At 48.6% G+C, this 26,259-nt stretch overlaps 4 non-coding genes across 4 annotated transcripts; 2 read left to right on the top strand and 2 right to left on the bottom strand.

Moving 5' to 3' along the window:
• Positions 1–4,375: 4,375 nt before the first annotated feature.
• On the bottom strand, positions 4,376–4,446 carry TRNAG-GCC (transfer RNA glycine (anticodon GCC)). The gene has a single exon. It is a non-coding gene; the product is annotated as a tRNA-Gly (tRNA).
• A 1,492-nt stretch (positions 4,447–5,938) lies between these two features.
• Positions 5,939–6,021, bottom strand: TRNAL-CAG (transfer RNA leucine (anticodon CAG)). The gene has a single exon. It is a non-coding gene; the product is annotated as a tRNA-Leu (tRNA).
• Positions 6,022–6,557: 536 nt separating this feature from the next.
• Positions 6,558–6,629, top strand: TRNAD-GUC (transfer RNA aspartic acid (anticodon GUC)). The gene has a single exon. It is a non-coding gene; the product is annotated as a tRNA-Asp (tRNA).
• Positions 6,630–7,347: 718 nt separating this feature from the next.
• Positions 7,348–7,419, top strand: TRNAG-UCC (transfer RNA glycine (anticodon UCC)). The gene has a single exon. It is a non-coding gene; the product is annotated as a tRNA-Gly (tRNA).
• The last annotated feature ends 18,840 nt before the right edge of the window (positions 7,420–26,259 follow it).

Consider the following 26,259-nt stretch of genomic DNA (forward strand, 5'->3'; position numbering starts at 1 on the left):
AGGCAGTGATGCCGGCCAGGGTGGGCAAGCCGACCAACATGGTGTTTCCCTTGCCTGACCACAGCTCTCAATCCTCCCGGAGTGAGGCAAGGTTTACCAGATGTCCCTCCCCGACAACGAACCAAAGGTGGGCACCTGGCTGCACACACACACACACACACACACACACACACACACACACACACACACACACACACACAGAGCGCCCTGTTCCACGCACCCCTGCCCTAGATATGACATCTCCTACTTTGCCATTCTCTCCAATCTGTCTGTCCAGGATCAACTCCATCCCTCTCCACAGACTGTCATCGACGTCCCCAGGAACTCTCGCCGGGGGTCGTCGCCACCCACAATCTCCTCTTAGCCCAAGCTTGAGCCCGTCTATAACCCCAAAGGGTTTCACGACTGTTGAAGGACTGTGTCCTTTGGGGGGTGGGGGGGTGGGGGAGTGGACGGCCGACGAAGGGCACCATCGTGCGGCGAGGGCGGCACGCTCGGGGGCGACGGGACAAAGCTGAGTCCCCTGGGCCAAAGGAGAACCTGTGACCTGACGCGTGCTAGCCATCGCCGCAGGAGGTTTCCTCGACGCCCCTGCCGGGGCCGTGGGCGTCAGCGTGCGTGGGTGAGAGTGCGGGACGAAGCTGCCTGGGGCCATGGCTGGTGGGTGCTCCCACGAGGATCAGGGACCGGGGCAGAGCCATCGCAGGGAGAGGGGGCGGCAGCGAGCCGGGTGCGGGGAGGCAGGCCCAGGGGTGCTTGGGCGTGGCGTCTGCGTGGAGGGCCGGCGGGAAGGGGAGGCATGGGACTCGCGGGGACCTGGCCGAGAGATGGGCCGGCCACTCGAGCAGGGCCTCTGCAGAAGCATGGAGGCGGTGGCGACGCCGTGCCAGGCACCCGTGTGAGGCTGGGACAGGTCTGCGGTCGGGGTGGGCGGGTGGCAGGGGTGGGTCTGCGGAGCTGGAGGCAGGCCCGCACTGGTGAACGCCAGGGCAGGGGAGGGCGTGTGAGGGATGGCCCGGGGCTGCAGGGGGACGGTGGCGGGTAGATGGGGCCCGAGCCTGGGGCCTGGCGGGAGAGGCAGAGGGCAGGCGGTGACCCTGAGGGGGCTGTGGCGTGAGGGAGGTGGTGGGAGAGCACGCCGTGTGGGCGGGCTGGCGGGTGAGCGTGCGTGCCACCCTGGCGCGCGGTGCCGCAGGTTGCTCAGGCTCGGCGGTGGGCTGGGGCTCCGGGCGCTGGCTAGCACGCTGGCAAGCGAGCCACAGAAACGGAGCGCCAGACGGGGGCCAGACCCGGTCGGAACAGGGTGGGCCCACCGTCCCGCCCCAGAGACCCAAGTCCCCACTCATCAGGACCAGATGTCCAGTCTCGGGTGTGCCATTGCTGGGGGATCAGGGTGGGATGGTGGGTGGTGGTTGGCAGCGGGGATGCCTGGGGTTTCATGAGGACCAAAGAGAGCTCCCATCTGACCGAGCACACCCCGTCCTGGGTACACACCCGCAGAGAACTAACCTCGGAGAGGTCTAAAGGTCCGTACTCGCCCTGCACACTGCAGCACTACTTGCCATAGCCACGACACGGAAGAAACCCCAGTGCCCATCCTCGAACGGCGGGCCCAAGAAGACGTGGCATAGATGTCCCAAGGAACGATCACTCGGTCCTAAAGAGAAAAGGAAAGGATTGCCATTTGTCACAAGCAATGATGGACCTAGAGACTCTTAGACTTGGTGAAGAACGTCAGACCGAGTTGGACAGAAGCATGTGGAACGTGTAAAAGAATACAAAACGAACCTATTTGCCGAAGAGAGACCGGCTCACGCAGAAAACCGCCTTAGTGTAACGCAGGCGGAAGGGCAGCGGTGGAGGGATGACTCTGGAGCTGCAACGAACAGATACGCAGGACCGCCTATAATGGGAGACGCACCAAGGTTATCCAGTTCAACACAGGCAATAAGAGTCAGTACCCTGTAATAACCTCAAGCGGAAAAGAGTCTGAAAACATACATGAAATCTGAAATCTGTACCTGGGAAACAGAATCACGTTGCAGTCCATCGGAAAGGAGCACAATGTTGGAAATCCACTCTACTCGCACAACAACCGCTACTATGACTTTGGAGTGAGCTTTCAAAAGGACACGGAATACATAGGTAACTAAGTAAGCGGGAGACAGGCGAGCGGGGTCCGTATCCGTGAAAGGCTCAACTCTTCATTCAGAAAGGCACATGCAAACCCCACGGTCGTAGCAGCACCGTTTGCCGTAGCCAAGACGGGGAGAAACCCCTAGTGCCCATCCCCAGCGGCTCACCCACGGAGACGCGCTGTCAGAGAAAGGGAGAGGACGCGATGTCACTGAGCCGTCCACAAGAGTCACATAGTGTCACTGGCAGCAACAGCAGCCGGAGCTGCAGAATATGACCCTTGGTGAGGGGAGTCAAACAGACAAGGTCACAGATGGGTGGAATCGAAAGTGTGGTACACATTCATCCCTGTGCCAAGCAGCGACAGCCCCCGAGACACAGGAAAGCAGCTTCGGGCTTCCCAAGGGCAAAGTCAGGGACGGAGGGATGAATGAAGAGCCGGGCTCAACGGACATACCGTACTAGTGCTGAGTAGAAAGGAGACGACCAGCAAAGACACACAGGCTACCACAGGGAATAGGATGCAATCTCCTGTCACCCCCTGTAATGGAAAGCGATCTGAAAACATCATCCTACACACACAGGACGGAATCACGACGCTGTCCAGTGGAAACGGACACCACGGTGTAGACCAGCTACACTTCCAGAACAACATCTACTGCTCCCTGGAAGTCAATCCGTCGAGGATCCGTCCAGCAATAGGAAAAAGAAGAGCTTACGCTGTGATCCAGCAAACCCAATCCCGGGTACCCATCGGGAAAAGACATCACCCCTGATGGGAAGAGATGCAGGCATCCCCCAGGGTCATCGCAGCCCTCTGTGCCAGAGCCGAGACATGGGGAACGCCCAAGTGCCCGGCGGCACGAGAAGAAGAGGTATATGTGTACCGTGGAATATGACGCAGCCGTCAAGAAGGAGCGGCCATCGCCACGGGCCGCGACGCTGGACGGACCCACAGAAGGGTCCACTGAGTGAAGTGAGTCGGGTGGAGAGGGACAAAGCTCTGTGGACTCTGCCAACGAATGCAAATGAATCTATGTGCAAAGGGGAAAACGACCTTCAGACATAGAAAACGTCCATAGGGCTACCCGAGGGGAAAGGCAGCGGACGGACGAAGTTGGAGTCGGATCAAGAGAGAGGAACTAGTATACCTACAGGAGATGAGCAACAAAGCTTTCCTCTGTAGCATGAGATCTGTATTCGTATCTCGCCTTAACCTACACTGGAAAATCACCTGGAAAAGAACAGGGGACTGAATCACTGTGCCGTGCACCTGAGACTAACCCAGGAAAGGAAATCAGTTCTACTGGCGTTGGAAGAAGCAGAAAAAGGAACAGGCCAAGGGTTGGGGTCGGGGTTGGGGGGAGACGGGCCAGTGGGACAAAGGCAGAGGCGGGTTCCTTGACAAGAGTAGGATTTGGGATGGCTCATGGAGGAGGAACCGGGCTTTTGTGTGTGTGTGTGTGTGTGTGTGTGTGTGTGTGTGTGTTTGCGCGCGGGCGGGGGGGTGTGGAGTGGAGATGGGGGAGGTGGGGAGCAGGGGTGGGTGGAATGGGTGCGTTTGGGGGAGAAGGGGGATGGTGAGGGTGCAGGCTGAGGTGGTGTTACTGGCGGAGCAGGGCTGATGCTGAGGTGAGGCGGGCAAGAGGGTTCCAGGGGAGGGGGTGGTGTGTGAGGTGGTGAGGGCGTTGCGGTTGGAAACCGATCTGGGCCCAGGGCCGGGAGCGTGTGGACTTCTGCAGGAACTCCTCCTGCTAGATGATGCTCCAGGGACACTCCAGGGAAAAGGGAGGTATCCTTGCCAGATGTGGCAACTTCCTTGCTCCTGGCTGTGCAAACGGAGGGTGATTGATTCTCGGAGTGTGGGGAGAGTGAGCCAGGGAGCTTGGAGACAGACGTTGGGAAAGGTGAAGAGGTGGGGCCGGCGGCTGCCAGGGCTGGGGTGTGCCTTCCAGCGCAATCCGTGAGCCACCGGCTGGGTCCGGGTGAGGAAGCCAGCAACCACAAGGGAGGTGCCTGGGCACACGGGGGGGCTGAGCCCGCAGGGCTTGGGGCCACAGCGGCTTGGCAGCAGGGCCGTGTGTGGGGGCGGGAGGGGTCGTGGGCAGCTGCGTGGGAGAGGCAGCGGGCGGCAGGTAACAGCCAGCGGTTGCAGGAGCGCTCCCTTGAGCGCCTTGGAGCGGGCAGACCTAGCTCGGCTCTGAGACTGCAGTGCGGGACCAAAAGGGGACGCTGGGGTTGCATGGGCCGGGAATCGAACCCGGGCCTCCCGCGTGGCAGGCGAGAATTCTACCACTGAACCACCCATGCACCGGTGGCCGCCGCCGCCCGACGCCGCCCCAGAGGCGCTGGCCAACACCCGCCCGTCACTGCTCACCGCTCGCCCAGTGGGCATCTGTCTGCTCCATCGGAGCAGGAGACCACGGGCGGCCGACCTCAAAGCCAGGGTCCGGGCACGTGCAGGACCCCAGGGCGCGGCGCTCTCGGAGGGACCCCGGGGCGGCGGGCCGCCGGCCCACTCGGCCGGTCCCGCGCCTTCTGCGCCGACCACGGCCGCCGCGACGCTGTCGGTGTCGCCCGAGGGGGCCAGGAGCCGACGCCGTCTGCCCGGCGCCGGAATCCCAGGCGCAGGCAGGCGCTGCGTGGTCGCCGCGGCCGCGCGCCGACGTTCCTCTCAGCGACCTGCCGGGTCCCGACCCAAAACCCCTCTGGCGGGCTGGCTTTCCGGCAGGGGCGGGATGGAGCGTGCCATTGCGGGCGGGGGCCGGGACCCCGGGCTCGGCCTGTGCTGGATGCTCGCGAGCGCGGGAGCGCGACTCCCCGGGGCGCCCCCGCCGCCGCCCCGAGCGGCGCTCAGGCCCGAGGACCCAAAGGCGTGTGAGCCTGGCTCCTGCGCTCTGGCCGACGGCGCTCACCGGCGCTCCGCTCTGACAGGGTGGGTGGTGGTGGTGGTGAGGAGGGGCCCTTGGGCAGAGCGGCTCCTGGCTCGGGGACTGCCGGCTGAGGCAGGGAGCACGCCAGGCCGGGCTTGGCTCCGGCCCGGGCGGCGGCTTCCCCCCCCGGGAACGGGCGCGGTGGCGCCGAGGGCCGGGGCGCGCGGGCTGGGCGCCTGTGGGTGGGCTGGACGGGCACGCAGGGCTTCCGCTCCCACGCCAGCCGAGCGCCCTTCCCGGGACGGGTTCGTGCACGGAAGGCCGGTGTTCGCCGGCCCGCAGCAAGGATGCGTGGCGCGCGTCCCGGGCGGGAGGCAGGCAGGTGTGGCCCGGCCGAGGCCGCAAGGCGGAGAAGCGTGGAGGGCACGCAGCAGCCCCCTGGCGGGCAAGGCGCGGGGGCTCGGCCGCCTGGGTGTGGCTGGGTGGCGCAGGCGGGCCGGCGGCGCGGGCGCGGGCGACAGGGTGCCGGCCGGAGGGAGAGCGGCCGGGGGCGGACGTGGAAGCAAGGCTGCGAGAGCGAGTTGGCCGTTCAGCAGGCAGAAGTCGCAGCGCCCGCGAAGCGAGGAGGGCTTGCCACCCGCCGCGGGGCCGCGCGCGTCGGCGCCGACGGGGGCGGGGCGGGGCGGGGTGGGGCCTTGCGAGTGGGAGGGTGGGCGAGGGTGCGCGAGGCGCAGGCGGGGAGGCCGGAAAAGCAGCAGCTGCAGCCGCAGCCAGCTGAGGAGGAAAGATGCGCTGAGAAGGACTGAAGGTTCCTGGTTGTGGGGTGCAGGTGGCGGGGGGGGGGGGGGGGGGGGGCGCGGGCGTGTGTGGAGAAAGGCTGTGGCGCGGGGAGGACGGGTGCGTTTGTCCGGCGGGCCAAAAGGCTGGCTTGTCAGGAGTGGGATTCGAACCCACGCCTCCAGGGGAGACTGCGACCTGAACGCAGCGCCTTAGACCGCTCGGCCATCCTGACGGCGGGCCTGGGCGGGCGCGTGGCCGCTCGCCTGGCTGAGACCCGACGCGGCGCGAGCCCCGGCGCCCGTGGCGGGCCGCGCGGTGCGCCGCGCCAGGCAGGCAGGCATGCAGGCAGGCAGGCAGGCAGGCGGCCGTCTGTTGTGGGTGAGCGACGGGGCCGGCCGAGGCGCCCGGCTGCGCCGCCGGTCGCGCCCCGGACCCAGCCCGGCCCTTGGCGGGCCGTCCCCTCCTCACCCGCGCCCCTCCTCGCCAGACGCGGGCCGGCGCGCGCCCACCGTGTCCTCGCAGCCTCGCTTGCCTTCTCGGACCCCCTTCTCCCGGCGGAATGGCCGCGTTGGAGGCAAGAGGCGGCGCGCACGAGGAGTGTCCAGTGCCCCGGGGGGTCCGGGTCCGTGTCGGGGTCGCGGGCCGCCTCTGTGACTGAGGCGGTTGGTTTGGTGGGCGGTCGGGTCGGGGCCCGTGGTGGGCACGGGGAGGCGTGGGCAGGCAGCCCGAGAGCCCGAGAGGGGCCGGGCGGCAGGGCGGTCGCCGCCGTCCTCGTTAGTATAGTGGTGAGTATCCCCGCCTGTCACGCGGGAGACCGGGGTTCGATTCCCCGACGGGGAGGCAACACAGCCTTTTTGGTGGCCGCGGTGGCGCTCTGTCCTGCCGCCTGGCCCCCAAGGGCCCTTCGTCTCCTCCGTCCGCCTTTGGACCAGGCGCCTGGCCACCGCCGACCCCCTCTACCGGTGCAGCCCTCCAGCCTGAGCCCTCTGTCGTCGCCGGGCGCTCGGTCGCCACGGCGGAGCGACGGCCTCCTTGGCCACCCCACGGCCTTGCCCGACCATAGCCGGATCTTGCGGCCCGCCCGCCCACAGGGGCTGCCTCAGTGGGCTCCTAGGCTCGCGACGCCCCCGCGGCGCGGCGCGGCACAGCGCCGTGACGCCTGCAGGCGGCTGGCTCCCGTGTCCCCCTGTCGTCGTGGGAAGTGGCCTCGCCCAGCGCACGGTGGAGAAGGGCTTTGGCCAGCTGGCTGCTGGAAGCCGCGTGCCCCGCGTTGCCCCCCGGCGGTGAGGGCGGAGGCGTTCGCGGGCCGCGGCGGGGAGCGAACGGCCGGGGGACCGCAAGGCCGCGGGAGCGCCGCCCCGGGGCGGTGGGGCCGGTGGACCCCGGCCGCTGCGTAGAGCTGGCGCGGATGGGCTTGCTGGTGGGCTGCTGGTGGCGCCGGCGGCGGCGCAGAGCCTCCCGCTGACGGGGCGTCGGGGCAGGGATGCGGCGGCGGCGGCGGCGAGAGTGTGCTGGGGCGAGCCCGGGGCCGGCGTCTGGCGGCGGCCCGGGCTGAGCAGCGTTGGTGGTATAGTGGTGAGCATAGCTGCCTTCCAAGCAGTTGACCCGGGTTCGATTCCCGGCCAACGCAGCGGGCCGACCTTTTGCTGAGGTCCGCCGCCCTCCCGGCAGGGGCGTTCGGGGCAGAGAGAGCTGGGAGCAGGGAGCCAGGCAGCTGGCGCGCGGCTTTGGGCGTGTGTGCGAGAAGCCGGTGGCGCGCGCAGTGTTTTGAGGCTGCTGAGAGCAAGACGGCCCGCCAGGGCAGGCGGACTGACAGGGCCGGCGGGCGGCTGGACTTGCCTTGCAAAGGCCGGGTGTGGGCACCACGGTGGCGCGGGCCGGCGGGACGGCGGGCGGCCCGGAGGCGCTGGGTTCGGCAGGAGCAGGCGAGGGCCGAACCCCGACGCTCCCTGGTGGTCTAGTGGTTAGGATTCGGCGCTCTCACCGCCGTGGTGGGGGTCTATTTCCAGGCAGGCAATCGTTTCTTTTTCCTCTTCTTCACCCACTCATCTTCCCGGCCCGACCTTATCGCCCGTATAGCCCCGGGTTGCTCCGAGATCAGAAAATAGGGCGACTAGTGTATTCTGAGTTAACTTTTTGCTTAAATTATTACAATCACCTCGTTTAGACGCACTCTCAATTTTAAATCTAGTAATGTGGTGTCTTAGGGGAACAGTGTAGTATTTTTGGAAAGATCTCTGTATAAATTTGCAGTAATGAGCTTGCCTCCTCTGTTCGTTTTGCAGCCCGTTGGTGTATTTGGCTCTTTAGTGAGACGTTCACTCTCGTTCATGGATGTTTGTAATGTAAATATTTTGAGGTAACATCGGTTTCTAACATTAGGTAAACTTAATTGTAGTATAATATATTTCTGCTTCTGTATATACTACTAGGTGCTCCGCACCGGAAGTTTAGTTTTCACTCCTCACCAAACTGTGATCCATTTACCCATTTTCCCCTCCCCACAAGGCCTTTACAATTTTGAGTCAGGATCATTAAATATTCTGTTACTTACATCGCAGTCTTCCTTTTTCTCCACCTTTCCTTTTAGACATCGATCTAATCCAGAATGCTATGAATCAGTTGTCTAGTAAGAGACGTTTCTTTGTTTTCCACATCCAGAAACGTCTCTTACTAGACAATTGATTGTGGAAGAAGCACAAGCTGGAATCAAGATTGGCGGGAGAAATATCAGTAACCTCAGATATGCAGATGACACTACCCTTATGTCAGAAAGTGAAGAGGAACTAAAGAGCCTCTTGATGAAAGTGAAAGAGGAGAGTAAAAAAGTTGGCTTAAAGCTCAACATTCGGAAAACTAAGATCATGGCATCTGGTCCCATCACATCATGGCACATAGATGGGGAAACAGTGGAAACAGTGTCAGACTTTATTTTGGGGGGCTCCAAAATCATTGTAGATGGTGATTGCAGCCATGAAATTAAAAGACGCTTATTCCTTGGAAGGAAAGTTGTAATCAACCTAGATAGCGTATTAAAAAGCAGAGACATTACTTTGCCAACAAAGGTCCGTCTGGTCAAGGCTATGGTTTTCCCAGTGGTCATGTATGGATGTGAGAGTTGGACTATAAAGAAAACTGAGCACAGAAGAATTGATGCTTTTGAACTGTGGTGTTGGAGAAGACTCTTGAGAGTCCCTTGGACTGCAAGGAGATCCAACCAGTCCATCCTAAAGCAGATCAGTCCTGGGTGTTCATTGGAAGGACTGATGTTGAGGCTGAAACTCCAATACTTTGGCAACATGATGCGGACAGCTGAGTCATCGGAAAAGACCCTGATGCTGGGAGGGATTGGGGCTGGGAGGAGAAGGGGACAACAGGATGAGATGACTGGATGGTGTCACCGACTCGATGGACATGAGTTTGAGTAAACTCCAGGAGTTGGTGATGGGCCTTGAGGCCTGGCATGCTGCAGTTCATGGGGTTGCAAGGAGTCGGACACAACTGAGCGACTGAACTGAACTGAACTGAATCAGACAGGAGTCATCTGCAGTGAAACAGATATTCCTGCTCTTTTTTCCAGGAAGGAAATCCATTGAGAGTGGCTTTCCTACAGAATCTCACAGCCAGTGAGCTGTTCCAAGTGGGGGCTGATACTACACAAAATAGCTACAGCTCTCTACTACCATTTAGCCACAAAACACCCTTCTTTGCCATCATGGTTACGTCACATACAGTGTTGGGAAGAGCTTGGGTTAATGTCCATTCCCTTTCAAAAGGGGGAAATTGGAGGCACAGAGCCATCACTGGTTCACAGTGCTTTTAACACCCAGCTTGATACATGCTGCCAGTTCTGTAAGGCCCACTGCTGCTCACCGGGAATGATTCTCTGCCTCTCAATATCATCCCCTGAGTTATCCTTACTCTTCCATTAAAATAGCATTTGCAGCTGATCCTTTTTTTTTCCCCCAGCCGGCTTTCTGCCCATCGAAATTTGGAGATCCAAAGGCTTCTTTTAATTTTGTATTGTCTCTATCCCTTTCAGTTCAAGCTAATATACTCCCTTTAAAGACTTGAAGAGTTTCTTATATGTCAATATATATTTCACTTATTGGACCAAAACGACACTCACAAATCTGAGATGAGCCCTTTTTTTACTTTGGGCCCTTGGTGAGGCTAGTGGAGGCCAAGGCCCTTAATATTCTTTAAAAAGTCTCATTAAGGCAAAGTTTGAGGCATGCCCTTAAGACTGAGTGCCTTCTTTCTGTCTGAAAGAGTTTATGAGGCACTGTTTGAGTTTTTCTTTTGTCTTAATAAAGAGTCCTGTAGGTGCAGCCTTAGTTTTCTCTTTCCCCTGGGATCATGTTTTTCTGACAGTGCCTGGGTTTGATCTTTATGTGGAGTCTCTTTCTTTCTCTGAAAAATATTGCTGAGTGGAAACTGTCTCAAGCTTTTACATTTCCTCCAATTCCAGTTGAAAATGGAGCAGTTAGTTGTTTGGTTCACCTCTGTTTTCTAATATTTTGTGACAGGCAGGGGAGAGGAGGAAAAAATTTCTTTTTCCTGTACCCTCTTAGGTTTTTCAGCTGGGGCACTATAAAATTACACTAACAGAAGATTGACAAGAGGAAGACAGTTCATGAATGCATGTAGCACACATCACACAGGAAAAAGCATGATGGGTAATTCAAAGGAGTGGTTACAACTTGGGCCAATATAGCATCTTAACAAAAGAAAAATACATTTGTAGAGAAATAACATGGCAGGAAACTGTGGGAAGGTAAAGATGGGACAGAACTAATTGAGTAAAAAAAAGATGTTCAAACAAATATTTGTATAGGAATGTTCATAGCAGAACTATTCACAGCAGCCAAAATGTGGCAACAACCCAATATCCATCAATGGATGAATATATAAACAAAATGTGGTAAATACATATGATGGAATTTTATTCAGTCATAAGATAGAATGAAGTACTGATACATCCTACAATATGAATGAACTCCAAAAAGAAGTGAAAGAAGCCAGACACAAAATGTCACATAATGTGTGGTTCCACTTGTATGAAATATCTAAAATAGATAACTGTAAAGGAATAGAAAGTAAATTGATGGCTTCCAAGGACTGGAAGGAGAGCATATTGGGGAATAATTGCTTAATGGATATGGGGTTTTATTTTGGATGATGAAAATGTTTCGGACTAGATGGAGGTGGTGGTTACATAACTTTCAGAACGCATTAAATGCCAATGAATTGTTCACTTAAAAATGGTTGATTTTATGTTATATGAATTGCACTTAAAAACAAACAAAATTCAGTGTGGTCTCTGAAGTCCAGTTGTCACTAGGATAACTGTAAATCTGTATATTGGTGTGTTTAGCCTACCATTAATATTACCCAGCCCTGATGTTTCTCTGCCAGAAGGGACTTTTTCTTTTTTAATTCATTCCTCTTATGTAACCAGATGGAAGCATCTTTGCACTACATCCAGACAGGGCAGAAGCAAAAATGCTCTAAAAAAGCAATTATCCTAAACTATAGCCCAACCAAGGGAATTCTTTTTCTTCTATGTGCTTAGTATAATAGTGTCACCATCTGTGATGGTTAATTTTATGTGTCAACTTGACTGGGCCATGGGGTACCCGGATATTTGGTCAAACATTATTTCAAGTCTTTCTGTGAGAATGTATTTGCATGGGATTAACATAGAAACCAGAAGACTGAGTAAAGCAGACTGCTCTCCCTGTTGTGGATGGGCCTCATCCAATCTGTGGGATTGACCAGATAGAACAGAAAGACTGCTATCCCTCTAGTAAGAAAGAACTCATCCTGCCTAACTGCTGTCAAACTGGGAATTGTGGTTTCCCTGCCTTCAGATTTGGACTGGAACATCAGCTTTTCCTCGGCTAGAGCCTGTTGGCCTTGAACTAGCTCTCCTGGTTCTCAAGCCTTCAAACTCCAACTGGAACCAAACCATCAGCTCTCACTGTCTTGCTTGCCAACTCATGCTGTAGATCCATAATCATATGAGTCAATTCTTTATAATCTCCTTCTTTCTCTCTAGATACAGATGTATAGATAGGTACAAATCTCCAACACTTTGGCCACCTGATGTGAACAACTGACTCACTGGAAAAGATCCTGATGCTGGGAAAGATTGAAGGCAAAAGGAGAAGAGGGCAGCAGAGGATGAGATGGTTGGATGGTGTCACTAATTCAATGGACAGGAACTTGGACCAACCCTGGGAGTTGATTATGGACAGGGAGGCCTGGTGTGCTGCAGCCCATGGGGTCACAAAGAGTCGGATACAACTTTAGCGACTCAACAAGAACAGATCTCCTAATGGTTCTATTTCTAGGAGATCCTGACTAATGCACCATCCATCCAGTCCAACATCCAAGAAGCTTTACAGGCCCCCTTTTCTCTCTCCTCTGATTAACTTCTAGTAGGAATACTGAGTGTTCCTCAAGTTAAAGGAATCTTTCTAAAAATTGGAAACATGATCCTGAATACAATTTTAAGAAGAAAATGTATATTTGTTAGCCCTGTACCCTCAAACTACATGGCAACTACTTGAACTACTGAGGTGAAAATACTCACTAAAGAACTTGGCAGTGTTCTCACTGGAGGGGAAGCCAAAGGGATAAAAGAGAAAGCACTTGATGCCTAATGGATATGGTGAGTAAGAAAAGTTCTGAGCTTATTTCCAAGGGTGCTGTAATTTACTTGGAGTAAGACCTGGGAAAATGTTCCTGGTTGGAAGAGTGGAGAAAGGTGACTCAGTTTGGGAAAGAAGGACCTTAGATCCAAGTGGTTGGGCAAGGAACTGACAGCCTGATACATGGATGAGCCTGGAAAGTCACAGACATCAGCATGCCCTAATATCTGCAGCTATGTGAATGAGTACAGATGTAGGCCCACATACTTACTCCTAAATATTTTAAACTTATAAATTAAGCTAGTAAACTGTGAAATAAAATAAGATCTTTCTTCCTACTTTGACAAAAATACTCTCCTAAGGATCTATGAGGCCAGTTTTGCATTTAGAATTATGGAACTCCTCCTAGTTTTGTGCCTGAGCTTGGTGATACAGGGAGGACTCTGTATCCACTCTAGCTCCTTTCTGCACTGAAAGGGCAAACCTCACCTCCCATGTCCAAGCTCTTCTCAGACCCCTGCAAACAGCCTTCCTTTGGCCATCTGTGCATCTTTGCCTGCACACACTGGAGGCCTAATCCACCTCAGCAGTCCTGATGGGAGAAGAGGCCTAATCAGAATTCAGGCATTTGTGCAGGTTGTTCCCAGGTCTAGAGGAGGGTGCAACTCCAGGAGGGCGTGTCCCATTGACCCTCTGCATTGGGGAAGGGTATATCTGGCAAACTCAGACTTAAATTGGAGAAAGTAGGAAAAACCACTAGACCATTCAGGTATGACCTAAGTCAAATCCCTTATGACTGATTATACAGTGGAAGTGGCAAATAGATTCAAGGGATTAGGTCTGATAGACAGAGAGCCTGAAGAATTATGGACAGAGGTTCGTGACATGGTATAGGAGGCAGGGATCAAGACCATCCCCAAGAAAAAGAAATGCAAAAAGGCAAAATGGTTGTCTGAGGAGGCCTTACACATAGCTGAGAAGAGAAGCTGAAGGCAAAGGAGGAAAGGAAAGATATACCCATTTGAATGCAGAGTTCCATAGAAGAGCAAGGAGAAATAAGAAAGCCTTCCTCAGCAATCAATGCAAAGAAATAAAGGAAAACAATAGAATGGGGGAAGACTAGAGATCTCTTCAAGAAAATTAGAGATACCAAGGGAACATTCCATGTAAAGATGAGCACAATAAAGGACAGAAACAGTATGGACATAACAGAAGCAGAAGATATTAAGAAGAGGTGGCAAGAATACACAGAAGAACTATACAAAAAAGATCTTCAGGACCCAGATAACCACGATGGTGTGATCAGTCACCTAGAGCCAGACATCCTGGAGTGCAAAGTCAAGTAGGCCTTAGGAAACATCACTACAAATAAAACTAGTGGAGGTGATGGAATTCCACTTGAGCTATTTAAAGTCCTAAAAGATGATGCTTTGAAAGTGCTACACTCAATATGCCAGCAAATCTGGAAAACTCAGCAGTGGCCACAGGACTGCAAAAGGCCAATTTTCATTCCAGTCCCCAAGAAAGGCAATGCCAAAGAATGTTCAAACTACCACACAATTGCTCTCATCTCACACGCTAGCAAGGTAATGCTCAACATTCTCCAGGCCAGGCTTCAACAGTACTTGAACCATGAACTTCCAGATGTTCAAGCTGGATTTAGAAAAGGCCCAGGAACCAGAGGTCAAATTGCCAGCATCTGCTGGATCATTGAAAAAGCAAGAGAGTTCCAGGAAAACATCTACTTTTGCTTTATTGACTACGCCAAAGCCTTTGACTGTGTAGATCACAATAAACTGTGGAAAATTTTTCAAGAGATGGGAATACCAGGCCCCTTGAGCTGCCTCCTGAGTAATCTGTATGCAGGTCAAGAAGCAACAGTTAGAACTGAACATGGAACAACAGACTGGTTCCAAATCGGGAAAGGAGTATGTCAAGGCTGTATATTGTCACCCTGCTTATTTAACTTATATGTAGTATACACCATGTGAAATGGTGGGCTGGATGAAGCATAAGCTGGAATCAAGATTGCTGGAAGAAATATCAATAACCTCAGATATGCAGATGACACCACCCTTATAGCAGAAAGCAAAGAGGACCTAAAGAGCTTCTTGAGGAAAGTGAAAGAGGAGAGTGAAAAAGTTTACTTAAAACTCAATATTCAGAAAACTAAGATCATGGCATCCAGTCCCATCACTTCATGGCAAATAAATGGGGAAACAATGGAAATAGTGAGAGACTTTTGGAGGGGGTGCTCCAAAATCACTGCAGATGGTGACTGCAGCCATAAAATTAAAAGACGCTTGCTCCTTGGGAGAAAAGCTGTGACCAACCTAGACAACATATTAAAATGCAGAGACATTACTTTACCAACAAAGGTCCATCTAGTCAAAACCATGGTTTTTCCAGTAGTCATTTATGGATGTGAGAGTTGGAGTATAAAGAAAGTTGAGCACCGAAGAATTGATGCTTTTGAATTGTGGTGTAGACTCTTGAGAGTCCGTTGGACTGCAAAGAGATCCAACCAGTCAATCCTAAAGAAAATCAGTCCTGAATATTCATTGGAAGGACTGATGCTGAAGTTGAAACTCCAGTACTTTGGCCCCCTGACATGAGGAACTGACTCATTGGAAAAGACCCTGATGCTAGGAAAGATTGAAGGCAGGAGGAGAAGGGGATGACAGAGGATGAGATGGTTGGATGGCATCTCTGACTCGATGGACATGAATTTGAGTAGGCTCCGGGAGTTGGTGATGGACAGGGAAGCCTGGCGTGCTGCGGTCCATGGGGTCGCAAAGGGTTGAACACGACTGAGCGACTGAAGCTAACTGACTGAAATTTGGAGACCAGGAATATCATCCTTGTAGGGGGAGAGTAGGGAAAAAAGGACATGTTTTCCTCAGTCAAACATGGGGAAACTACAGAAGCAAGAGAGACATACAGATTTTAGGAATGTAAGGGAGGAAGGAAGGGAGGGAAGGAAGGACGAAATGAGAGAGAAACATCTGTGGTCAGAATGTCAGTGATAAAATTGTTGTAGGAAAAATTATCCTTTTCTTGCTTGGCTTGACTGATCACAATCTTTCTCCCAACTTTTCTACCACTGAAGTTCCCTTCCATCCTTTGACCCAGGTGGTGGTCACCTCAGTACCACTGCACACACCACTTCAAAGCACTCTTCAGACGTCCCTGAATATTTTCTAATATGTGTCTGAATCATTTGTAAGATCTTTTCCCACAAAGTGCTGCCTTCAGCCTCTTGACCAAGATCTCTGGTAGTCTAGTGGCTAGGACCTGGGGCTTTCACCATCACAGCCTGGGTTCAATTCCTCTTTAGTAGAAGCTGGCTTTTCTTTCTGGCCACCAATATTTTATTGCTGTTGAGGCTTCCACCTCCTCTTAATAGCCAAGGCTTGCTTGCACACAATCTTTGGGATCTGCAAGTGACCACAAGGCTCTTGATTTTTGCCTGCCAATGCTGAACTCCAGGATTTTCAGATTATCAAGTGGCATGTGAAATCTTCAAGCCTCTCAAACTTCTTTCAGGTGATCCTGAAGTCAACTTTGACAATTGCAGATGACGTCTCCTGTGAGCTAAGGACTGCTGTCATGTAACTTGCCATTTTAATAAGATATCTTTGATCTCTTTATTATAATTCTTGTCTTACAGGTAAAGTTAACTAGCCAATTACCATACAGAAATGTGTTCTTATTTTTACAAAAGACCCAATGGATAAAGTGTGGTTTTCTGTTCCTAAAATACATACAAAACCATAATAGATGGCTTCAACTTCCTAGTGGGGCAATTTGGAACACCCAGCTGCTGCCATAAGCGGAAACCACAGTGGATCTGGTAAAATGACCTAGGATCTCTACATCTCTGAATGGAACTGCACTTAGAGTTTCAATGAACTAGAGGGAAAATTACATTTGTTACTAAAACGGTGCCTATGTCAATCAAACCTTAACACAGTTGTAAGTCATTTGAAATAACTCACTTGTTTTATGTAGAAATTACTTATATTGTGCACTGAGAGTGGGGGACAAGAAGCCACAGAAATTAGTCATTCCCAGTGAGATGAGGCACATGTACGGGAGTTTGTATCTGCAAAGAGGGATTTTTCACTCTTTGCTGTCACTTTGTTCCCTTCAGAAGTATATACCTCAAGACAGGATGACTTGGGGTGTGGGCAAGCCTCATAAAGACTCAGCTGAGGAAGCAGCCATGGCAACAGTAGAATGCAGATGGTCAGAAAGAACACTAACTTCCCTGACAGGCCAAGTCAGTGAAAATGCTGAATCCTAACTGCAGACAACCAGGGAAAGACACTAGGACAGACAGCACCTTCTAGAAAACAATCTTGGGAATCACTCAAACAAATATTAGAAACTTTTAGGGATCCTGAAAAATGTTCCTGAAATTTTAAATAATTCTATCTTTGAATGAGCATTTTATAACTGGAGTCCAATGGAACAGTGGAACCTGCTCAATGAGCAGATATCAGCAACATTCTTATCACCTGCCTTGTCACAATCTGTATATGTTAATAGCATTTACTTTGCTTGATGAACACAGAATTCCGGACGGACCCACTAGGCAGTGAGAGTTCGAAGACCTAAGATGAATAAGGTAGGTACATTGCTTCTATGACTGAATAAGCTGACCTGCTTGGCCCAGAGGCCACATTTGCCCTTCAAAGCAGAACTTGCTTCAAATGCAAAAAAGCAGTGACATACTAAGAAAAACAAATGACCAGGGAATCCTATCATATCTTTTCTGATATCACTTCCCTTAAAGCTCAACATTCAGAAAACTAAAATCATGGCATCCGGTCCCATCACTTCATGGCAAATAGATGGGGAAACAGTGGCTGACTCTATTTTGGGGGTCCAAAATTACTGCAGATGGTGACTACAGCCATGAAATTAAAAGGCACTTACTCCTTGGAAGGAAAGTTATAACCAACCTAGACAGCATATTAAAAAGCAGAGACATTACTTTGCCAACAAAGGTCCATCTAGTCAAGGCTATGGTCATGTATGGATATGAGAGTTGGACTATAAAGAAAGCTGAGCACCGAAGAATTGATGCTTTTAAACTGTGGTGTTGGAGAAGACTCTTGGGAGTCCCTTGGACTGGAAGGAGATCCAACCAGTCCATCCTAAAGGAGATCAGTCCTGGGTGTTCATTGGAAAGACGGATGCTGAAGCTGAAACTCCAATATTTTGGCCACCTCAGGTGAAGAACTGCCTCATTTGAAAAGACCCTGATGCTGGGAAAGATTGTGGGTGGGAGGAGAAGGGGACAACAGAGGATGAGATGGTTGGATGGCATCACCAACTCAATGGACATGAGTTTGGGTAAACTCCGGGAGTTGGTGGTGGACAGGGAGGCCTGGCGTGCCACGGTTCATGGGTTCACAGAGAGTCGGATATGACTGAGCAACTTAACTGAACTGAACTCTGCTGAAAACAATGACAGAAAGAAAAAGATAGAACAACTCATAGTTCCTTTTCCTTTCAGTCCTTACTTCTCAGCAAGCCAAGGAAAATGTTGGTAGTATGTGTGTATCAGGACTTCTCAGGTGGCACTAGTGGTAAAGAACCCACCTGCCAATACAGGAGACTTAAGAGACATGGATTCAATCCCTGGGTCAGGAAGACCCCATGGAAAAGGAAATGGCAACCCACTCTAGTATTCCTGCCTGATGAATCCCATGGACAGAGGAGCCTGGGGGGATATAGTCATAGGGTCACGAAGAGTCAGACATGACTGAAGTGACTGAGCACACACACGTGTGTGTATCAAGAAATAAAACAAATACAGCTGAGTGAGTTCTTTGCAGCATTTCCACTATTCCAGTAGAGACAAAGGTTTATGTGCACATAGGAGCTCTGAAATACGGAGTGGGGGGGGGGGGGTCTCAGTGATCAGCATATGAATTATGCTGAATTCATATGCATATGAATTTTATATTTGCATTGTCAAATAAAAACAAATCCAGACTTAGATAAGCAAAGACTTTTCAAAGAGAAAAGGGAGAATGTTCCCATCTCATAAATCTGCAAGCATCTCAAAATTAAATAGAAAAAAAGGTGTTTCTTTCATAGAGAGGAGTAAGCAGAGCTTAGCAGAAACTTTTAAGGGGAAGTTGAGGAATCAAGGGAGTGTGAGTAGAAGGCAGGATCAGAGCAGTTTCCCAGGAAATGTGTCTCCCTGTCTACCCTGATTCTCAAGATAAGTTGGTGAAGGAACATATTCTGTATGCTCATCAGGGGCAGTCCAAAGTTTATGGGCCTGTTGGGAGTAGAGAAACCTGGCTAAAGTTAGGTCAAGATAAAGCAGAGGATAAGGAATGGACAATAGTGAGAACTTGGTCAGTATATAAAACTGGCATTGCATGATATAAAGTTAATAAATAAAATTCATGCTATTTAAATTCTTAATTTTTCTTTACATAGACATTAAATAGCAAGTAAAAAACACCATAACAAGTCACGAGAGAGACCACAGGAAAAAAGGAAAAAGTGTTACGTTTCACTACCTCTAACAGCATTTTTCACATTTTCATTTTGCGCTGGGCCCCATAACTTTGTACCTGATCCTGGTACAAGCGGTAAGTTTGGTTTCCTGGTATATACCTGTACGTTAGTTATTAAGACTTCTTTCTCGAACTTCCCAGCTAGAGCTTGTCTTGGTTTTGTTATCCATTTTTCTTCTTCATTACTACTAAGCTCCTGATACTGTGCCATCAACATTTCCATTGTTCTGGGCCTTGACAAAGCAGCCAGAGAACTCTGGAGCACCATGCTGCACCTCCCAGTCAGGAGGCCAGCTGGCCCCTATGCCCAACTGATTGCTTTTTTTTCCTTTGCCTGTTGGGTAGAAGTCGACTGTTTCTTCCCAATCTGTTCTTTGCAGGCAGGAGCTGAACAGGGCATGAATCTCACTGGAGCATCCTGTTGGATTTTCCTGCCACTTGGCCAAACCTAATCTCTGCTCCTCCCAGGCTACTGCAGGGCAACCTCTTCAGCCTATGGCCATCTGCCGCAATGCTGCAGGGGGCAAATGGGTTTGGGTGGGGGAGAGGTGGAGAGCCAACAGTATTTCTGGCATTTCCACCAAGTCCCACTCCTATGCTGGTCTCTTACTCTGCCACAGGTAGGGGACTGGATGCTGGTGGTACCTGGGGACTAATGGGGCCAGAGTATAAAGGGAACGACCAGAGCATCAAAGTCTTTAGCTAGTTGTACACAGAGTAGAGCCAGGCAGTTGAAGGAGATAACCAACTTTGATGAAATACTCCGTCTCCTTCCTTATTAGCATAGTAGAGATTATTACTATCTGTCATAGAGATTAGGATTTGATTTCCCAAATATTTAATTAACTTATTAACCACATCACATTTGTTTATTCATTTTATTTATTGACTTACAAGTAAAATTAACCAGTTAGTTATTATACAGAAATACATTCTTATTTTATAAGAAATACAAATGAATAACATCCCTGATTTTGCAAGCTGGGTAAGTATATTGAGTGGTTCTGGACTTCCCTATGAAGCAGCTGGTGACAGCCACCAGTGGAAAGACCCAAAATGGTAAAATTACTGGACTTCCTAGAACTCTTATTTTAACTGTTTCAAAATGGGGGAAAGTTTCATAATTGTTAATGCTGTGCCTGTGCTAATATAACCTTTCAAGATTTAGAAGATGTCTAAAATATTGTGTGTGTTTCAGTGCAAAAATTAATTTTTTAAAGTGTAAATCAGGGAACTCCCTGGAGGCCCAGCGGCTGGCCTTCAGTCCTTTCACTGCCAGTGCCTGGGTTTGTTCCCTGCTCAGCAAACTAAGATCCTGCAGGCCACGAGGTGTGCCCCACTCCCCCCAAAAGCATCAGTCAGTGATTCTCAATGGGGGTGGTGTTTTGGAATTACCTGAAGGTCATCTTTAACCGTCACAGCCTCCCCTCAGGTGCTGATCAACCTAGCAGCTGGGTGTTTGACTTTGCTCTTTGTTTCTCTTGAGAATTGTGTCTGCATGGACCCCCTTCTTCTCCCTTCCTCCAAAAGTGGGAGAAGGGGCTGGTGTCTGTCTGGCTTAATAACAGTGCTAAGACTTATGAAATAAAGATTCCCACTCTCCTTATGCCTAGTGTCTGAGACACTCCATATAGTTTCTGCAATATCATGTTACATTAAGAAATATATATTCTGGTCTTCATTCCAGGCTACTGGCCAAAGCACCTAAAAACCTTTCTAATTTCCTGGGAGCATCTTTTGTTCTAATATTTGGCCTTTGACCTGTTTCCTGTCACAGAACTCCTAAATTCCTTGGAATTTCCTGGATAATAGGAGCATCTTATGTTCTATTGAGGCAACTTTTGGTGGGCTCCTGGATAGCTTCAGGGTGGGGCCTGGTCATTAGAAAGAACACTGTGATTAGAAGCCTGGACATTTCAGCCCCCTACCATTTCCCCACTGCCATCTTTTGGAGAGGATCAGAAACTGAGTTAATAATCAAGCATGCCCAGCTGTTTACAATAGCCAATACATGGAAGCAACCTAAACCTCCATCAATAGCTGAATGAGTTTGGAAGATGCGGTGTGTATTCACAATGGAATACTACTCGGCCATTAAAAAGAATGAAATAATGCCATTGATAGCAACATGGACAAACCTAGAGATTATCATGCTAAGTGAAGTAAGTTAGAAAGAGAAAGATAAATACCATATGATATATCTTACCAGACTGAGCAACTAGTGGTAAAGAACCCGCCTGCCAGTGTAGGAGACAAGAGATGTGGCTTCGATCCCCGAGTCAGGGAGATTCCCTGGAGAAAGATATGGCAATCCACTCCAGTGTTCTTGCCTAGAGAATCACATGCACAGAGGACCCTGGCAGGCTACAGTCCAGAGGGTCGCCAAGAGTCAGACACGACTGAAGTGCCTTAGCATGCAGCACATCTTTTATATATGGAACCTAAAACATGACACAAATGAACCTATTTATGAAGCAGAAGTAGACTCACAGACACAGAAAACAAACTTCCTGGCTACCAGAGGGGAAAGGGGGTGGAGTAGGGGTAAAGCGGGAGTTTGGGATTAGCAGATACAAACTACAACATATGAAATAAATAACAAGTTCCTACTGTATAACACAGGGAACTATTCCCAACATCCTGTAATGAATCATAATGGAAAAGAATATGAGAAAGAATATGTACATATATAAATGTATAACTCAATTACTTTGCTATATACCAGAAACCAATTCAACATTGTAAATCAACTATACTTCAAATCAAAAAAATCAAGCTACAGTCAAGCTTATTAGATGAGCTTAACTAGAGAGATTAAGAAAGCCTTTCAAGTTGGTGAACACATGGAGGGTGCTAGGAAAGTGGTGTCCCTGGAGAGAGTATCAAACTGCAAGCCCATTCCTGCATGTCTCGCCCTATGTACTTCTTCCACCTGGCTGCTTCTGAGCTGCATCCTTTAATAATAAATCCATAATCCAGTAAGCAACCTGTTTCCCTGAAGTCAGTGAGAAATTCTAGCAAGTTCTCAAGCTTGAGGAGGGAGTTATGAGAACTTTTAATTTATAACTGGTTGATCAGATCCACAGGTGACAAACTGGACTTGCAATAGGTATATGAAACGGAGGATGGCCATCTTGTGGGACTGAGCCCTTAGCCTGTCTGTGCTAAGCCCAGGTTGGTAGTGTCAGAATCCAGTTGAATTTAGGACACCCAGCTGGTGTCAGAGAATTGGTCAGTGTCGGGGGAACAAACCGCACGTCTCTGTCAGAAGTACTCACTGTGTAGAGGAATGGAGTTTTGTGTGTGTGATCAAATATTCTTATCCCAGCAGCTCAGAAACCATGCTTGTACACTGTAAAAATTGATGACCAACTTGGATAACATATTGCCTTTCATTCTGGACTATTTTAATGTCCCATTCTGTAGACTTGTCATCCTGGATTAACTGATTATATGGTGCCAGACAAGATATTTCATTTCAGTTAGAGTCAAGCTAAAATAACCTACAAACATATGTAGTTCCCATTTGATTCAGCCCTTTGGGTCTGTATAAGATGTTATGAAAACAAGCGAAAAGGACAAATATTGCATTGTATTAGAATTTTAGAGAAACTAAACCATGATGAATCATTCTATTTCTGTTGCAGATGAAAGACAAATCTTAAGTCATTCATATACATACTAAGGTTAATCAACCTTTCAAATGGCTTGAATAAAGTCTGCCTGTTAAGAAAAGTTTATAATAGATCCTGTACCAGTATCTGATACAATTGTTTCAAACATCCCACTCTTGCAGAGAGGCTTCTACCTGCTCAGACTTTCCCACACAGTGCCATAGAGGGTCATGGATGCACGCATTGAAGATTTTGTGGCTTCACACATGAGGAGTCAGGTGCCATGAAAAGAAGTGAGGGATAATGAGCATCAACGAGGAACAGCCTAAACACGTCTGTTTACCTAATGTCTATACTCCCCCCTTTTATACAAATGATACTCTACTATACATCTTTTTTTCTACACCTGCCTTATTAATTTAAATAATCTTCTTCATTCCTTTTTGCAGCTGCATAGTATTCTACCATGTAGATGTTTATAATTTATTTCGCCAATACTCTATGAATGAACATTTGGGTTGTTTCCAATCTGTTACTATTATGCTACTTGAACAACCTGTACAAGTATCATTTTGAAAATGTGCAGCTATATCCAGAGAATAAATTCATGGAAGAATTGCTAAGTGAAAAGAAGTATGAATTTGTAATTTTTAAGGAATTTCATTTTGCTCATTTTTCCTTCTTATTGAGATTTAAGGTGCACTAATATTAAGCTTACAGCTTAGTGAGTTTTTATATATTCATACACCTGTGCAATCACCACTCAAGTTAAGATATAGAATATTTCCAGCATTCTAGGTGGTTCTCTCCTGCTCCTTCTCAATCTGTACTCCCCACCAGAGGGAGACACGATTCTGATATTTATCACAGTTCTTGAAACTTCATATACATGAAAGCACAGGGTAAGTTCTCTTTTGTGTATAGCTTCTGTCACTCACATAATGATTATTAAAAACAATCATATTGTTGAGGATATCAGTATATAATCATTTTGTTGCTATGAGTATTCCATTATATGTCACATTTTTAAAATCCAGTCTCCTAACGATGGATATGTGGGTATTTTCCCCAGCTTTAGATGATACTGGCACACCAGGCTTTTTTCAGTTAATGTCTGCATGGTATATCATTTTCTGTCCTTTTGCTTTCAACCAATCTGTGTCTTAATACCGGAAGTGTATTTTGTGTATTGTAAAGAGCACATAGTTGAGTCTTAGGTTTGTTTATTGATCCAGTCTGACAACTTTTGCTTTCTAACTGGAGTATACAGTCTTATCTACATTTATTGTGGTTACTCATACAGTTAAGTTTATCTTTCGTTTTCTACTTGCTCCATATGTTATTTATTTCCTTATCATTCTTTCCTGGCTTCTCTTATGTTAATTGTATGTTTTGTTATTCAATTTTATCTCCTCTATTAACTTTGTAGTTATTGCTTTTTGGAGTATTCTTTTAGTGGTTATCCTAGAGATTATAATAGGCATCCTTGGTTTCTTTTAGCTTAACTTAAATTAGTATATTTACTACTACCTTACGAACTACACAGGAATCTTTTAACAGTTCAGTTCTACTTACCTTCCTGCCATTTGTGTTATTTTTGTCATATATTTTACTTCATCATAGGTTATAATGACCACAAAACATTGTTATCATTGTCACTTAAAATAGGCAATGTTATTTCATATTTAAATGCACCAGTTTGCCAGTTTTCATTTTTTTCCTTATACATACCTATTTCTATGTGGAGACATTTTCCTTCATCCAAAAAATTCCTCTTAGTCAGCTAGAAATGTATAGCTTTTGTTTTGTCTGAAAATGTCTTTATTTTGCTTTCATATTAAGAATGTTTTCACTGATCATGTAATTGTCAGATGGTAGGTGTTTCCTCTATTTTTCAGCATTTTAAACATGCTATTACATGTCTTCCATGGTTTCTGTTGGAAAAGCAGACATCATTCATACTGATAGCTAACAATGAACGGTGTCAGAATCGTGATCTCTGAAGAAGAAGATTTAGCTTTGGGACCAAGGACCAGGCTTGATCACTCAGAGCTTTTGTGTGGCAGAAGTTTTATGACAGTGAAAAAGGGCAGAGACAGCTTCTGACACAGACATCAGGAGGGGGCCAGAGAGTGCCCCCCCTGATAGTCTTATCAAGGCCTTTTATATACTTTTACCAGACCCACTCCCACAACATACATCTTAAACTAACAAGATTAGATAGACAGTGAAGTCACTCAGTCATGTCCAACTCTTTGTGAGCCCATGGACTGGGGTCTACCAGGCTCCTCCATCCGTGGGATTCTCCAGGCAAGAATACTGGAGTGGGTTGCCATTTCCTTCTCCAGGGGATTTTCCGGACCCAGGGATCGAACCCAGGTCTCCCGCATTGGAAGCAGAAGCTTTTAACCTCTGAGCCACCAGGGAAGCCCCAACAAGATTAGAACTAACAATAGATCTTACAAGACCCACTTCCACAACATACATCTTAATATAACAAGATGAGTCAGAAGGTTCTTGTTAAGAAGGAGAAACATGTCCTCCAGCAAGATACATTGTTGTTATATAATCATTAGTACAGAGCTTATAAGGAAAAACATACCTGAGCAAGATGAGTTGTTTTGTTCTGTAATCTTTAGCTCTGGGCTTGAAGAAAAAAAAGTCTTATATGACTAAGACAAAGCAATGAAAAAAAAAAAAAATGCTTGTCCTTTTCTCCTCCTTGAGGGATTCAGACTCCTTATCAACCTACCTAAGAATTAACTCTCTCAATATGGTACTCTTTTAAAAGTAACATCTTTTTTTTTTCTTATCTATTTTTATGATTTTTATGTTTAACTTGTAATTTTAGTAATTGAACTTTGATTTTTCAGAAACTTAGTAATTTAACTAGAGAAAAAATCAAGATGTGGTTTTCTTTGTATTTGTCCTGCTTGGGATTTGCTGAATTCCTTGAGTCTGGAAATAGAGTCATTCATCAGTTTTGGAAAGTTCTCAGTCACTATCTCTTCAAAATCACTTCTGTCCATTATCTTTCTTCTCTCCTACTGGAACAAATTGCAGTGTTTCTGGTATAGTCTCTTTTCCCCCATGTTTTGCATATGTGTGTGCTTCAGTTTGGGTATTTGCTATTAACCTGTCTGAGTTCACTAACCCCATCTTCTGTTGTGTACAGTTTGATGTCAGAGCCATCCGGAGAGTTCAGCTCTAGAATCTATCTGCATCTCTGCATGGATTCTTACATCTCTACTGAAATGCTCCATCTTCTCATCTATTTTTCATGTTTCTCTGTATTCTCTTTAAATAATAACCATAGTTATTTTAAAGTTCTCATCTATAACTTTAAGCAACTGGCTTACCTTTGTTTCTGCTTCTACTGTTTGCTTTTTCCCTGATTAATGGTCACATTTTCTTTTTTTTCATGTCTCCTAATTTTTATTGCATGGTGGACATTGAATAAAATAACTATAGAGACTGAAGTAGATGTTTTCTTCCAAAGGGCTTTTTTCCCTTTTATTTTTTCCTGTCAGGTAGAGAGGATAAGAGTTGATCACTTTCATCCAGTTGTGAATTAATCTGGGTCATGGATAGGTACATCCCCTGGATCATTGAAAAAGCAAGAGAGTTCCAGGAAAACATCTATTTCTGCTTTATTGAC

The sequence above is a fragment of the Dama dama genome, chromosome 20 (assembly GCF_033118175.1).
Source record: "Dama dama isolate Ldn47 chromosome 20, ASM3311817v1, whole genome shotgun sequence".
Lineage (NCBI taxonomy): Eukaryota > Metazoa > Chordata > Mammalia > Artiodactyla > Cervidae > Dama > Dama dama.